Below are 14,446 nucleotides of genomic sequence, written 5' to 3'. Positions count from 1 at the left end.
AAATATTAATAAGATATTTTTTTAAAAAATATTGGTGTGATATACTGACTAAGTTTTAGCTTAATTGGTATGAGTATTGTTGCTAATGCAAAAAGACATGTGGTGAAGCTCATTATGCTCTTATTTATGAGTTGTGGAAGGATTATGAATCATTTTAGATATTGTGCTAAATAGAGTAAATATGATAAAAACTTGTAATAAGATTATTCAAAAAATTATTGATGTGATTAATACAACAAAATAATTAATATCATGAAAAATTAATTCAATTTGCCACCTAATAAGGAAAAACCAAGTCATCATAATATCACCTGCGTAGAGGCAAAATTATAAATTTTAAAAAGAAAATCCTAGTTTATGTAGGTTTTTATTCATCAAATGTTTTGTATTTATAAAACTCTCAAAGTTTAATTTCCTTCTTATTTATTGATTTAAGTAATGTTAATTAAATACAATATTAATGATAATTATGATATAACTAAAATTTACATGTCTTGATCAACATAAATAATGCTTAAATTTTTTCAATAACTTATGCATTTATTGAAGATGTTAATTCTTCATTTGAAAGAAATGAAATGCACGAATAATGCAGTTCATTTTTATGGGAAAATATGTGCTTATATTTGCAGAAGTTGTGAAGAGACTCCTATGCTCAGCAATGCGTAAAAACATGCTTATCCATCGATTGTTGTAAAAGTTTTAAATGTTGTAGACCATGGAGGAAAAAAAACAATAAAACTTACATAGACGTGGTCTCAATGCATGGTGGTGAACATGCTATTTACCACGTGGTTACATGCATGGTGAGAATTCCTAACACTTGTAGTTGGCATGCGACTTAAATGTTTTACCCAATTTAAGACACGGGCACCGGAAAAGGGAGATGCTTTGTTGTGGTTTCGTTGTTTGATAGGTTTAATTTGGTTTGCTATTATATATAAAGCAGAATAAATGGAAGATTGGTCTTCAAACTTACAAAGCCAGTTACATGGCCTTCGTCGGTATGAGTAGTAGTTTGCGAGTAGCAGCTGCTGCTGCAGGCGCTTGGCAAATATCCTTCGTTAGTATGAGTAATTTACATGTTCATATATTTCTGCCGTATTAATATTATTTTTCACGTGTACTTCAATTAATTTTTCTATATTGTTTTTGTGTAGTATCTTAATTTATTACTGTTTGCATAATTTTTTACAATATTTATTTTTATTTTAAATTATGTTACATAAGATAAATTAACAATTGTAGAAATGAGAATTTAAGGGTGTTGGATGCAACTAACTTTATTTGTATTAGTGATGTATATTTTTTATTATAAGATATGCATTTATGTTACAAAGTAGTTAGAAAAAATGATAATAAACTTAATTTTTAAATATTTGGGTTAAGTTTGAATGTTGAAATATGAAAGAAAATTACCATTATAATATTACGCGTTGACGAAAGAAAGCAAAAAGCTCTCTTTCTCGGCTATCTTTTGGGCAAGTGGTGGTTATTTTTAATGACCTAAAGAGTCGGCTAGACTTTCATGTGTTAATTTGTCCTCACGTGTGGTAAGGAAAAGACAAGTAGGTCCCTTCTGTAAAGCACTCACCAAATCCACTAACCCGGTTAAACGACGAAGTTTCCTCCCATAATGCATTCCACTTTCATTAACAGCGCAGGGGCAGGGCCCGAGATTTAAATGACACCATGAATAGCCTCTCCTTCTGATTTTACTTGTCCACTTTATGTGGACACTGGATATTCAACGGTCCGGTTCAGCCATCCCATCCGACTTTCTCTTCAAATTCCCATTAACCCCCCTTCCCCCAAAAAAGAAGCTATACGTCCGAGGAAACGAAACGAAAGAGCTCTTAGAGTCGAGAGAGTATGGGGCACGGGAGCTCAAAGGAGGACGGCTCTTCTTCTTCTTCGGATGAGGATGCTAAACCCTCGCGCATCTCTCGGGTGAAGCATAGATTGCGTCGTCATCGCCTTCGTCGCCGTCGTAGAAGCGATTCTTCTCATAAAAAACTCTTTGCCGCCGAGGATTTCGCTGGCATTGCTCACCTTACTCTCATCAACGTATTCTTAATTCATCGTCTCCTTATTTACTCTTTACTGTTAGTTTCTTCGACTCTATTTTTTTCCGTTTAATTCTCTCTCTCTTACTCTCTCTTTGATCATAGGCGGAGATGAAGTTTAAGGACAAATGGCTGGCATGTGTTTCGTTTGGGGAGCAAACGTTTCGAACAAATGTTTCTACTGAGTTAAGCATTGTAAACTAATTCCTATTACGTATTAAAATAGAGTTTTGCTCTGATTTTTTTTTCTTTTAATTCTTACTCAGTATTTTGGTCCGACATGCAGTTTAGTCCTTACTTTAGTTCTTATGTTTTTCAATTCTGGATTAACTTTGAACGAAATTAATTTCTTTTCAATCTGTTGCAGATAGCTTAGATTGTACAAGTTCTTACATTTTTAGGGCTTGACTCCCCGTTTCCAGTTTTATGCTTGTTGACTTTTTTTTTTTGGTTTGGTGGTGCAGAACAGACAAGCCTGTTTGGAACTGTGTGAGTACTCTGAACTACATGCTTATGATTTTATACTTCTTGTAATCTTATTTGATTTGAATAGTCCGTTGATTTAGTACTGATTTGTGGAATGAGCTGCTGATATTTATTGTTAAAGTGAAAATGTCTGGCCTTCAGTTTACATTTGCTGCTAGCAGTTGTTCAAAGCTGCTAATCTGTTTATGAATGTTATAACATGGAATTTATGTTCCCAGTTATTTACCATCTGCTTGTTTCAGCTAACAACTTCTTCTCTTGACAGGAGAGAAAACTTCTTTTGGAAAAAAATGGACCTCTTGTTGCCAGAATCTCAGTATTTGAGGTGCGTGCAACAATCTGAAAGTGAATTTTCATTTATTTGACTAAACTACATTTTCATTTATCATGTCTTGTGCTCAATTTGTCATTATGTCCATTTGGGGCAGACGAACAGATTATCAAAAAATAACCTCATAGGGTACTGTGAGATCAATCTACTTGACTATCTGACACAGGTGAACAGTCTTTCTCATTGAACATCATTATTGTATATTACTATTCAGGATAACTTCATTGCATAAAACTCTTATTTCAGGATTCAGATTCTGACTTTGGTACATTCGACCTGATTGATCCTGGATCATCTGACAAGGTTGTTGGCTGTGTCCGTATTTCCTGTAATGTTGAGGTGTGCACTATGCAACAAACAATTCTCTAAGTTGATTGGAACTATAGTATTTATTTCTAACATCTAGTTGGAAAAACTGTCAGGACCCAATTGAAACGGAGAAAAATTTTGCAAGACGAATCTTATCAATTGTGGTGAGTCATATTTAATGATATGTTTTGTGCCACATTTTATTTGTTTATGCATATTACTACAAAAAGAGTTTAGGTCTTGATGTTGTCATTGACCTTTATCACCTAGCTATGGGATTGTGTATATGAGAAGTTGCTATAGCATTTCTATGGTGGACTTAGTTGTGCTTAAGATGTGCTATATATTTTCCATAGGTTTTCCATTTTTAGATTTATTTTGTTGCAATCAGTTGGTTGGGGTGAGAATGGGAAAAGGAAGATGCTACTAATCATAGGATTTCATTAAAGTGTGGCAATATAATACAATGGTAACGCCCTTACCTCTAGATTTTTCTCATTTCCTTTTGCTATTTCCTATAGTTCTGCTTGTTCTCATCATGGTAAGCACATAAGCCATTATAAGTATATAGCTAACCATTGGCTTTTAAAACAATAAAATAAAATCCCTAATGGTTTCAAGTCAATCTGCTCTGAAGTTCTAATCTAATTCTGGATTCTCTTGAGAATGGTTTTGTTTCCTGTCATGTGTATGTGTTAAAAATTTTGGAGATGTTGCTCTCAGTTCTTATGACAAGATCTTGGACTTTTCATGCAACTTTCTAGTTCAGTATTAAAACTTGGCCATTGTATGCAATTATTTTCAGGACTACGATGAGATGGAAAGCTTTCACTCTCTGAGTTTTCTGAGTTAATTAATGCTTTTGGCAATAATCTGGCTGCTAGCAAGGTTTGAGCTCCTGTGGTTTATTAGCATATTGTTTCTACAAAAAAACTCCTCTCCTACCTAAATGCAAGTGATACAGTTCACAATTTGTTCCTCAAGAAATTTGTCTGCTCTCATTGTTTCAAATTCCTCACCTGTGGTTAAGCCTTTCTGAGTTATATATTGAAAATCTTCTGACTAGGCCATTGAGTCTTAATGATACAAATTTAGCATTAAGTTCTCATGGAAATTCATTTTCTTGACTTTATCTCTGCACTGGTTTGCTAGAAAGAGGAGCTCTTCAAAGCCGCTGATAAAAATGGGGACGGTGTTGTGAGCTTGGATGAGCTGGCTGAACTTCTTGCTCTTCAACAAGAAACGTAATGTCTCTAGTATAAGTGAAATCATGAATGATGTTGAGGGATTTTATTTGGCATCATAAACTTTTTTTTCTTTTATTGTTACATTTATTTATAAAGTGTGTCATTCATATCTTGCATTCAGTCAGGAGGTTTATGATTTTTACATTTTGTACACTGTTTCTGTTAAGAAAACCTTGAGAAGGTTCCCTAAATTAATACTAATATCCTCTGCCTTTTCAATGTTATTTTGCGTCATGCTGAATCCTTGTAGGTTAAGACATAAGGTGTAAACATCACAATCCTTTTTTTTTTTCTTTTATCTATCTCCATTGAATTTCCACATTCTTAGGTGTATTGAATAAGTTTCTTCTTAGTTCGAGGCCCAATTGTCAGAGTTGGTTACCATTCTAAAGCATTACTCTTCTATCTGAATGTGACTTTTCATAGCTGCTTGGCTACCAAGATTCTCCCAAACTCGCATGTTATGATTTTACTTCGATTATGATATCTTTTCATTGTGGGTGGATTTGTAGTCAGGGTAGTTGGATTTATGAAACATTGTTAATTCAAGTTTCTTAGTTCGAGGTCTGGGTGTAAGAGTTAGTTATCATTCCAAAGCTTTACTCATCTATCTGAACATGACTCTTCATTGCTGCTTGGTAATCAAGATGCTCACAAACTCACATGTTATGATTTTACTTTGATTATGATATCCTTTCATTGTGAGTGGATTTGTAGTCAGGGTAGTTGGATTTATGAAACATTGTTAGTTATCATTCTAAAGCTTTACTCATCTATCTGAACATGACTTTTCATTGCTGCTTGGTAATCAAGATGCTCACAAACTCACATGTTATGATTTTTCTTTGATTATGATATCCTTTCATTGTGAGTGGATTTGTAGTCAGGGTAGTTGGATTTATGAAACATTGTTAATTCAAGCTCCCACTTTTAAGTAAAATTTTGGACCTCTTCCTTTGTTTGAGTGCTGACTCTAGCTTTCACCAGGCTTCCATGTTATATGATTTATTTGTGGTAGATATAATAGGTTCAGGTTCATACTTCCAGTAAAAGAGTCAAACCTTAGCCAAATTTCTCCAGAAACATGTTATGAAATTTTACCTGTTGTTTTTGTGTATTATATTTCTGTATTGCAGAGAGCGATAATGAACTGTTGCCTGTCTGTGGTGAGGTAGTTGAAGGCGGTGATAAGCTGAACTCTCTGATTCATTTGTCTTTGTGTTTTGACGAAGAACTGGTAACCAGGTCATGACAGGAGGCTTCTTGACTGATAAACAGGCCTCATATGGGTGAGAATCTTATCCTCCAACTTTGTGATTTTGTAATATTGTTGTGAAATTTCTTAGTATAATCATTGACTTCATTACTATGGCTTAAATGTAGGTTCAAATTGTAAATTTGTAGGTGGATGTTCAAATTAAGCGAGTGGGCCCATTTTCATCATATAGATTTGGTTTGAACTCTGGGTCAAGTGCTTCACATATATTGGTAATTTCATTTTAATTCTCTTTTGAAAAAAAAAATCTCAATCTTGATCTGCTAGTTTTTGTTGGTTTCTTGGTGCTATTGATTCGCATCAGTACTTCCAGAAGATGTTGTCTTCATGATATCTTTCGTTAACAATTTGTTGCTCTAGGTTTTTGATCGAAAGACGAAGAGGCTGGTAGAAGAATTAATCGATACAAAGATTGTTCTGTCAATGAGAACCATTTACCAGTCAAAAATAGGACTTGGCCTTATGGATAAAGGTATACCTTTACGTATTACACATGCATGTATGTTATGCCTGTTAGTGTTGAAATTCAACTAAACAGTTAATAACAAATAATTAGCCAGGATGGGTTTTCATGTGATAGAATGATAGCTTAGAAAACTGTGCTTATTTGGATCACAAATTCAGACAAAGTATAAGCATTAATCTTGTAGCCCTTAAACCCATATTCAATTTTATGTGAGGATATTGCAATGCCTCATTTTCTTTTTTGTGGTAATACTTCCAACTTTTTTCTATTATTTGAAGTAAAGTGAAGTCATTCATTGTTTTCTTTCATGGCTTGACACTCATTTTTTTGCACACAATGAAGGGATGCATCGCATATGATGGTTACCTTTATATACTTGTACTGTCATTCTTACTCCTTTCATCCCATGTTAAGTTTTAATCCTTGCCAAAAGCAAGAAGGTAACATGCTTTGCCTCTTAGGGATGGTTATATTAGGGTTGGGATAAGGGCAAGAAAAGTTGAACCTAATCTAGTTTAGAGGAGTCATCTGTTTTCCATGTCATAAAACAATTAATTTATCATCTGTTCTCCAAAAGACTTGATATTTTAACTTTGTGCCATTTAGTTATAGATGTATAAGTTGAGCATAATTCATTTTATTATCCTTCCAATCTAAATTAGGTTTAAATTTAAATAATTTTATGAAATGGCTTAGATCAAATGTCTGAAACCTAAACTGATGTCTCTAGTTTAGAGGAGTCATCTGTTTCCATATCATAAAACAATTAGTTTATCATCTGTTTTCCAAAAGACTTAATATTTTAACTTTGTGCCATCTAGTTATAGATGTATAAGTTGAGCATAATTCATTTTATTATCCTTTCAATCTAAATTAGATTTAAATTTAAATAATTTATGAAATGGCTTAGATCAAATGTCTGAAACCTAAACTGATGTCTCTAGTTTAGAGGAGTCATCTGTTTAACATGTCATAAAACAATTAATTTATCATCTGTTTTCCAAAAGACTTAATATTTTAACTTTGTGCCATTTAGTTATAGATGTATAAGTTGAGCATAATTCATTTTATTATCCTTCCAATCTAAATTAGCTTTAAATTTAAATAATTTTATGAAATGGCTTAGATCAAATGTTTGAAACCTAAACTGATGTCTCTAATCTATTGGTGGATCATTTGGATTCAGGTGCAAAGGAAATCTTACAAAGCATCTCGGAGAGGCAAGGAAGACAGATGAATACAGTTGAATCTGCTAAAGAAATTCCTAAATTTGTAGAATTTTTCAAGGTCTGATACTCTGTGCTGTAGAAGAAACCATTGTTTTAAGGTTTGATCAGGAGCATTTATAAGTTGCTTTGATTGATACTGTTTAAATGATGTATGGATATAGGCTATTTGGTTTTTGAGTTTTTCCTTTCTTCTTGAAATGGACTAGCTAAGCATGAACTTTCTAAAATTCATGACTTAGAAGTTTGTGTTATTAGAAGTTAACTATGGACTATGGTATTGTAGGATCAAATCAATATGGCTGAAGTCAAGTATCCTTTGGAGCACTTTAAGGTAAAGGTCCATATCCCCAAAATCTGATTTCTCTAGCTTTCTTGTTGAGGTAAGCAATTAAATTCCTATAGTATTGTTTCTCCCCAAGGACTCTAAGCATCCCCCCTACTGCTTCCCGTAGTTGAGCCTTTGCACCTTGTGGACTTAAAGCTCAGTGTTGGATAAGTAAATTAGGGCCAGGGATACTTATGAGTTTATAGATGTGCCTAATCCATGCCGTAAATTCTATATGGCATTGTATTTAAAATGTTTATGAAGAAGCTTAAGTAGAAAGAATAAAGTTGATTCTTCTTATAAACAATGCAATCTAGTCTGGCATTTATTTTCATTCAGTTACCAGGATTTCTTGCTGTTCCAAATTTAAAATACTGAAAGTTATTTAACAAATAAATTTGTTCTTTGAGGCTCTGAATCTTGTCTTTTTTCCCCCCTAATGCACACATATAATTAAATAATATTGCTAAACAAAAGACTAATTACCTAGGAAAACTTATGGGCTTATTAGCATGGAGCTTATAAGTTGAGATATTTTAAGGAGGATGTTTGTTCACTCTCCCCTTTAAAACCAAGCCATGCCCAATTCAATTCTATGATTGATGAAATTCATGCTTGATCCTTTCTTCGAAGTGATCATAAGTAAAATTGAACACTGCTTGTTCTGTGATAATTGATTATTATCATGCTAGGAATCTCTTTACTCTGGATGATCCTTTAGCTAGACTGAAAGAATTGGCACATAACTTGCAAATTTGCTCTTAGTTCTAGTTAATTTAGGTTCTACGATCAGTGGCAGCATGATATATGATTGCTGGAACTTCTGTCTTTTTTCTTTTTGGCATTTTCTGGTTCCGCAACACCAAACTTACATTTTATTGTGTCAGACATTTAATGAATTTTTCGTGAGAGAGCTAAAACCTGGAGCAAGAACAATAGCTTCCATTGAGCGTGATGATGTTGCAGTATGTGCTGCTGATTGTCGGTTGATGGCTTTAAGTCAGTAGAAGATAGTCTGCGGTTTGGATCAAGGTATGATTTACACTTCTTCTTCTTTGAATATCTCCCATGTTACAATTTTCTTGGTTCTATATAAATATTTCTGAAAGAGGTTGAGACCCTCGCATGAAACAATCTTATCTCTACCTTTCACCCAATGCAACTAAGCCAACCATCAATTGTCTTGCACTACCCTACCAAGTGTTCTTTATCTTTTATTCTTGTTCTTCTTCCCTCTCTCTCCCTCTCTCACTATCTAATTTTCCTCCTTTCTCTCTTCGGAAATGCACTTAGGAACATGCTTTAATTTTGTATGGGCAATTTTTAGGGTCGAAAGTTTTCAATTCAAGGTCTTCTGGGGAAAGAAGTCTGTTCAAATGCTTTTATTGATGGAAGTTTGGTGATATTCAGGTTGGCCCCACAGGTAGGCGGTGCAAGCTCTTACATTATTTCCATTGTAACATGAAGTTAGCTAAATTATTTTATCTGATTTATTAATGTTAAACTTGGACTCCTTTACCCTTGGAACAGGACTATCATAGGTTTCATCTTCCAGTTTCTGGCACCATTGGAAAATTTGTAAATATTCCTGGATGCTTATACACAGTAAGTCACAAGCTTCTTTCCTTGAAGCCACGATGTTATTGGCATCTTCCCTTACAATTCTATGCATCTTCTTTTTAAAACTAGTGACATTTGTATTATTCTTGATTGTTCACATCTTATTTCCTAGGTTAATCCCATTGCTGTCAATAGCAAATATTGTAATGTTTTCACTGAGAATAAACGAGTGGTGACCATTATTCTACTGCAGAGTTTGGAAAGGTTGGACTCTGCTTTAATTGACTTGTGGATCTTTTACTGATATTTTCTTGAAATTCTGGCCAAGCCCTAATGCTCTGCATGGCATGAGGCGTAGATCCATCATTCTCTCATAACTTCTATCAATAAGGAAATTCTTTCCATGCCGGCAGTGGCATTGTGCAATTGGAGCTACTATGGTTGGTAGCATTACTTTGTGAAGAAGGAAGGTGACTTTGTCAAAAAGGGAGAGGAGGTTAGCACCCATGCATAATATATATTTTTGATGTTTGTCGTTTAGCATAATGCATCCCTTTTAATAGGCAATTCACTCATTGATCTGCAGTTGGATATTTCTCATTCGGGGGGAGCACAGTGATTTGTGTCTTTGAAAAGGTTGGCATCATACTCTTCATATTCATCTATATTGCTTTAACTTTTCATTTTCATGACGTATATCTGTGTGATTGGGTGCAGGGTGCAATAGATATAGATGATGACCTCTTAGCTAACAGTGGAAGATCACTAGAGACGCTAGTCTCTGTTGGAATGACGCTGGGAGTTTCCAAAAAGAAACCAGGAGCGGAGGGTTGCCAACTTGGAAAACTGTGTTTTGAGGAATGAGTTCGCTTGTCTGATCAGTTGCAAACTGTCGTTACTACTTTCATAACTCACTCCGGCTACATTGTTAGTATTGTCTTATTAGTGTTTGACATAATAATTTTGAAGTTTTAGTATATTTTTACAGTAAATAGGAGTTGTTAATAAATTACTGGTTTAATGTTAATTAACTTGTTTAGGGCTCTGGTACACTTTAACATGAGATTGTTTTTTTTCAACTTAAAATATAATAATGTGAGCTTAATCCTATAAAAAATTAGGAAATGTTTTTAGTAAAAAATATTAAAAAAGTATATCGCTATTTAAAATATTAATTTTAGTAAAAAGACGTTAAGAATAGTAAGATATACCATTACAATACAAGAAATGTTTATTATGAAAATTTTAACAAAAATTCTCGTTAAACTATAAATAATAATATTTGTTTGGCTGTGTTTCCTTTTGACGTTATAAAATAACGACGGAATTTTAGTTTGGTCTTATTTTAGGCTAAACTTTGAAATTTAATTGATGTAATTTAATTTTTAACGTCTCTTTATTTTATAAGATCATTAGTAAAATAATTAATATAGTTAATTATTTAATGAAATAATAATATCAATTTTCTTAAAAATACTTTCAACAGTTTTCTAAACATAAAGAGTTTGAATGACTGTTTTAAAACCTCATATTCATATTTCAATTTTTTTTTACATGCTATCAAGTAAAATTTTTTAGTAGGATAACAAAAATGAACCTAATTTTTAAATAAAAACAAATCAACCAAGTCGGGCCGCCCATCTCTCCTCTGTTTTTGGTAGATGACTTGGTCATTTTCTCGAGTGGATTTACAGCGAGGAAGTGTGATGGAGGATATTCTGGCTCGTTTCAGTTGATGTTCTAGGGCACAGGGTTAATAGTCAAAAGACTCGGGCTTCCTTTTCAAGCAATGTCGAGGACAGGGTGACGAATTAGATTAGCAGGCTGCTTGGTGTTAGTAGGTATCTTGGGTTCCACTGTTTCACACGAGGGTGACTATAGATACTTGTAAGTTTGTTGTGGAGAAGGTTAAAGATCGACTAAATGGTTATGAAGTAAGCCTCCTTTCCTTAGCTGGTCGTGGTCAATTTGGCTAAGTCGGTTCTTCTGGTTGTTACCAAGTTATTGTATGCAATCGACCCTTCTGCTTGTGGGGGTGTGTAGGGAGATTGAACGATTGGTTAGAAGGTTTATTTGGGGGATCCACAACTGCCTAAGTAGAAAGTTCACTTGTTAACTGGGATTGTTGCCGCCAGCCGTTGGACCTTGGTGGGCTTCGCGTGCGATCAGTTCATTTTAGAATTGGACATTTATCATGAAACTTGGGTACACTTTGGTTGCCCGTCCGGAGGGATTTTTGGTTCGGGTTTCCGATCGAAGTATAAATTGGTTGGCGGTGCCCAGGACATTACAGCGGTGTGTAGCTTTGTATACAGATCCTTTCTAGAGTATGGAGGTACTTGCGGGAGAACACGATTTGCAACTTAGTGATGTAGAACCCAATGTTTTGGCATGATGTCCGGATTATTTGGGTTCCTTGGTTGGCTACTGCTTGCTGTCCGACCGAGTTTTCCGTGGCCTCGTTTTACGATGGACGATTGATGGTGAATGGAATTGGTCAATGTTTGCGGGTGAGCTGCCCCATTACGTGTTGACGATCATTGCTTGGGTTCACTCTCCTAGAGCAGACGCAAGGGTTGATCGGTGGGTGTATGAAAGGTTCTAGACGGATTGTTTCACGGTGGCTAGTAGCTATTGATCTGAGGCAACCATGTTGGGAGCCAATCAGTTCAAATTGCAAGCTGGTTTGGTAGCTCCCGATTGCGGCATTGAATACGATAATTCTTTGTGGTTGTTGGTGCATGATCGCTTGCTTACGAACTCTGAGCGACAACGACGACAAATGACTGATTATGGCTCTTGCTTTATCTGTGGGCGCATGAGGAAACTGTAGTCCCATGTATTCGAGATTGCCCAGTCCGGGTCATTTGGAACCTTGAAACAACATGGGTTTTATACGTCATCAGTGGGCAGCTGGTTATTGGAAAATCTTTGGAATAGTGATGATGTGGTGGTTAATTGGTGTCGGCGGGAGATATGTTTGGTGCTTTTGCAGGGAAAATATGGAAGAACCGCAACTGGGTTATTTTTTCAACACCTGCATTACTGTGCAGTGACATAGTGACTGCTAGCCTGTCTTGGGCTAAGGTTATTGACGAATCCCTTGAAGCTGAGTGACGACTGAGGCAAGTACAGTGAAATGCGCCCCGAAGCGGATGATATAAGCTGAATACTTGGGGGCGTGCAGTCGTCAAGTCCAACGGTTGGTGCGTGGGTGATACTCGAGATTCATCGGGAAGTGGGTGTCAGTTTCACGTTGCTAGTTGGCTATGGTGGCTTTCTCGCCAATATTTTACACAAAACAAAACTTAAAACAAAATAGAAAAAAAAAACCTTAATTTTGGTTCACATTGGCTGTTTTCATAAAGAAACAAAATATAGTTGGGCATAGCCAATTAGGAATTAACATGTGCTTAAATCGCCATCGAAAGCTTTTCCTATAATAGGGGAAAGATGGCAATGCTGGTTTGACAGTTGATTACGTTTGATTTACCTAGAAACAAATAAGGAAAAGAAAGGGAAAGATAAAGAAAGAAGGGAAGAGGTTTTCCAGGAGAAAAAGGATACCCTATCTTCAAAGACATATTCCTCGTTTCCTCTAACTTTCTTTCTTCTCTCTTTATCTCCTTCAACAATCGTTTGTAAATCTTTATTCTCCCTTCAACAATCGTTTTGTAATAAAAACGATTGTTGGGGATTTCTTTGACCCTTCATTCATATTCTTACGTCCAACAGCCAACGAGGTGGATTTCATTCCATGATTCTTTCATCTATCATTCACTGTTTAATGCCAGAATTGTTGTAGCAGGAAGGAACACGAAATTCCCAATGGAAAAGATCAGACATGTGAAAGGCCAAACCAGCATAAGCCTGGCCAAAGTGGGCAGCAGCAGCTCAGTTTCCGACCTCGAAGTGGCCATTGTCAAGGCAACAAGGCACGAAGAAGAGGAAAGACACATTCAAGAAATCCTGAGCTTAACCTCCTACTCGCGTGCCCACATCAGCGCCTGTGTCAAAACCCTCTCCAAACGCCTCAACAAGACCCGCAACTGGACCGTCGCCCTCAAAACCCTCATGCTTATCCAACACCTCCTCTCCGAAGGCGATCCTGCCTATGAACAAGAGATTTTCTTCTCCTCGCCGCGGGACTCGCATCCTCAACATGTCGGATTTCCGCGACACTTCCCAATCTAATTCCTGGGATTTCTCTGCCTTCGTGCGTACTTACGCGCTGTACCTGGATGAAAGACTTGAATACATGATGGAAGGCAGGTATGGTGGAAGACGAAGCATGTATGGTTACAATGATGAAGATCACGAAGATAACGAGGACGCCTCTGTTGTCCGATCCATACCTATTGCTGAGTTGAAGAACGAGCAATTGTTTTCAAAGTTGTTGTTGTTCCAATAGGTCGGAAGCGTGTAAATTATTGTACTAAAAAATCACACAAAGTTCAATTCCCAGGGAAGAGAGGTGGATCACATGGATCTCTTAAATACCAAGTCTTTCCTTAGACAGAATATCCCTTCTATAGTAATTTAATAGCACAATTAAATACTACTATTATACCCTCAAATATTGAAAGAAAAATAGGACAAGAAAGAACACAAGAGATTTAACGAGGTTCGGTAAATTATACCTACGTCCTCGGGCACTAATACCAGATGATAACTTTACTATCTCCAAAGTATTACAAACAAATAGAATTCCTTAAGAATTCTCAAATGGGAGAAGAGAGAAAACTAAGAGAAAAGATTGGTTGGATGAATTGAAATGAGAAATGAGAAGGCCTATTTATAGTTGAGGTTTAAGGACCAAACAATAAATAGCCCATTATCTCAAGGACCAAAAAAAAAATTATCCCATGCCACTTTTTCAAAGTCAACTTTAGGTGCTAAACTTGCACCACTTTGTATTGTTGCCATTAATGTTGTCTCCCATTAATGTTAACAATCTCCACCTTGAAGATTTGATTAGGATAATCACATCTTCACACACTTCCTTCAACTCCCCAAATTCGATAAAGCTATCTTTTGTAGTGCCTACAAATGCACTCTCGAGTGCCATACACCTGAAGGTGTTCAAATTCTCAGGATGTTAATCAAGTTCAAACAATGATTAAACTTGATTGTTGTTACCACCTTGTATCA

The 14,446-nt window shown here is 35.7% G+C and overlaps 1 long non-coding RNA gene and 1 pseudogene across 1 annotated transcript; both read left to right on the top strand.

The window, feature by feature from the left end:
• Window positions 1-1,379: 1,379 nt before the first annotated feature.
• On the top strand, window positions 1,380-9,756 carry LOC121211279 (phosphatidylserine decarboxylase proenzyme 2-like; annotated as a pseudogene).
• A 116-nt stretch (window positions 9,757-9,872) lies between these two features.
• On the top strand, window positions 9,873-10,322 carry LOC121210807 (uncharacterized). The gene is made up of 2 exons (XR_005906000.1): window positions 9,873-9,931; window positions 10,013-10,322. It is a non-coding gene; the product is annotated as an uncharacterized lncRNA (long non-coding RNA).
• The last annotated feature ends 4,124 nt before the right edge of the window (window positions 10,323-14,446 follow it).

Source organism: Gossypium hirsutum, chromosome A12 (genome assembly GCF_007990345.1).
Source record: "Gossypium hirsutum isolate 1008001.06 chromosome A12, Gossypium_hirsutum_v2.1, whole genome shotgun sequence".
NCBI classification, from domain to species: domain Eukaryota; kingdom Viridiplantae; phylum Streptophyta; class Magnoliopsida; order Malvales; family Malvaceae; genus Gossypium; species Gossypium hirsutum.
This window is presented reverse-complemented; position numbering and strand designations above follow the sequence as displayed.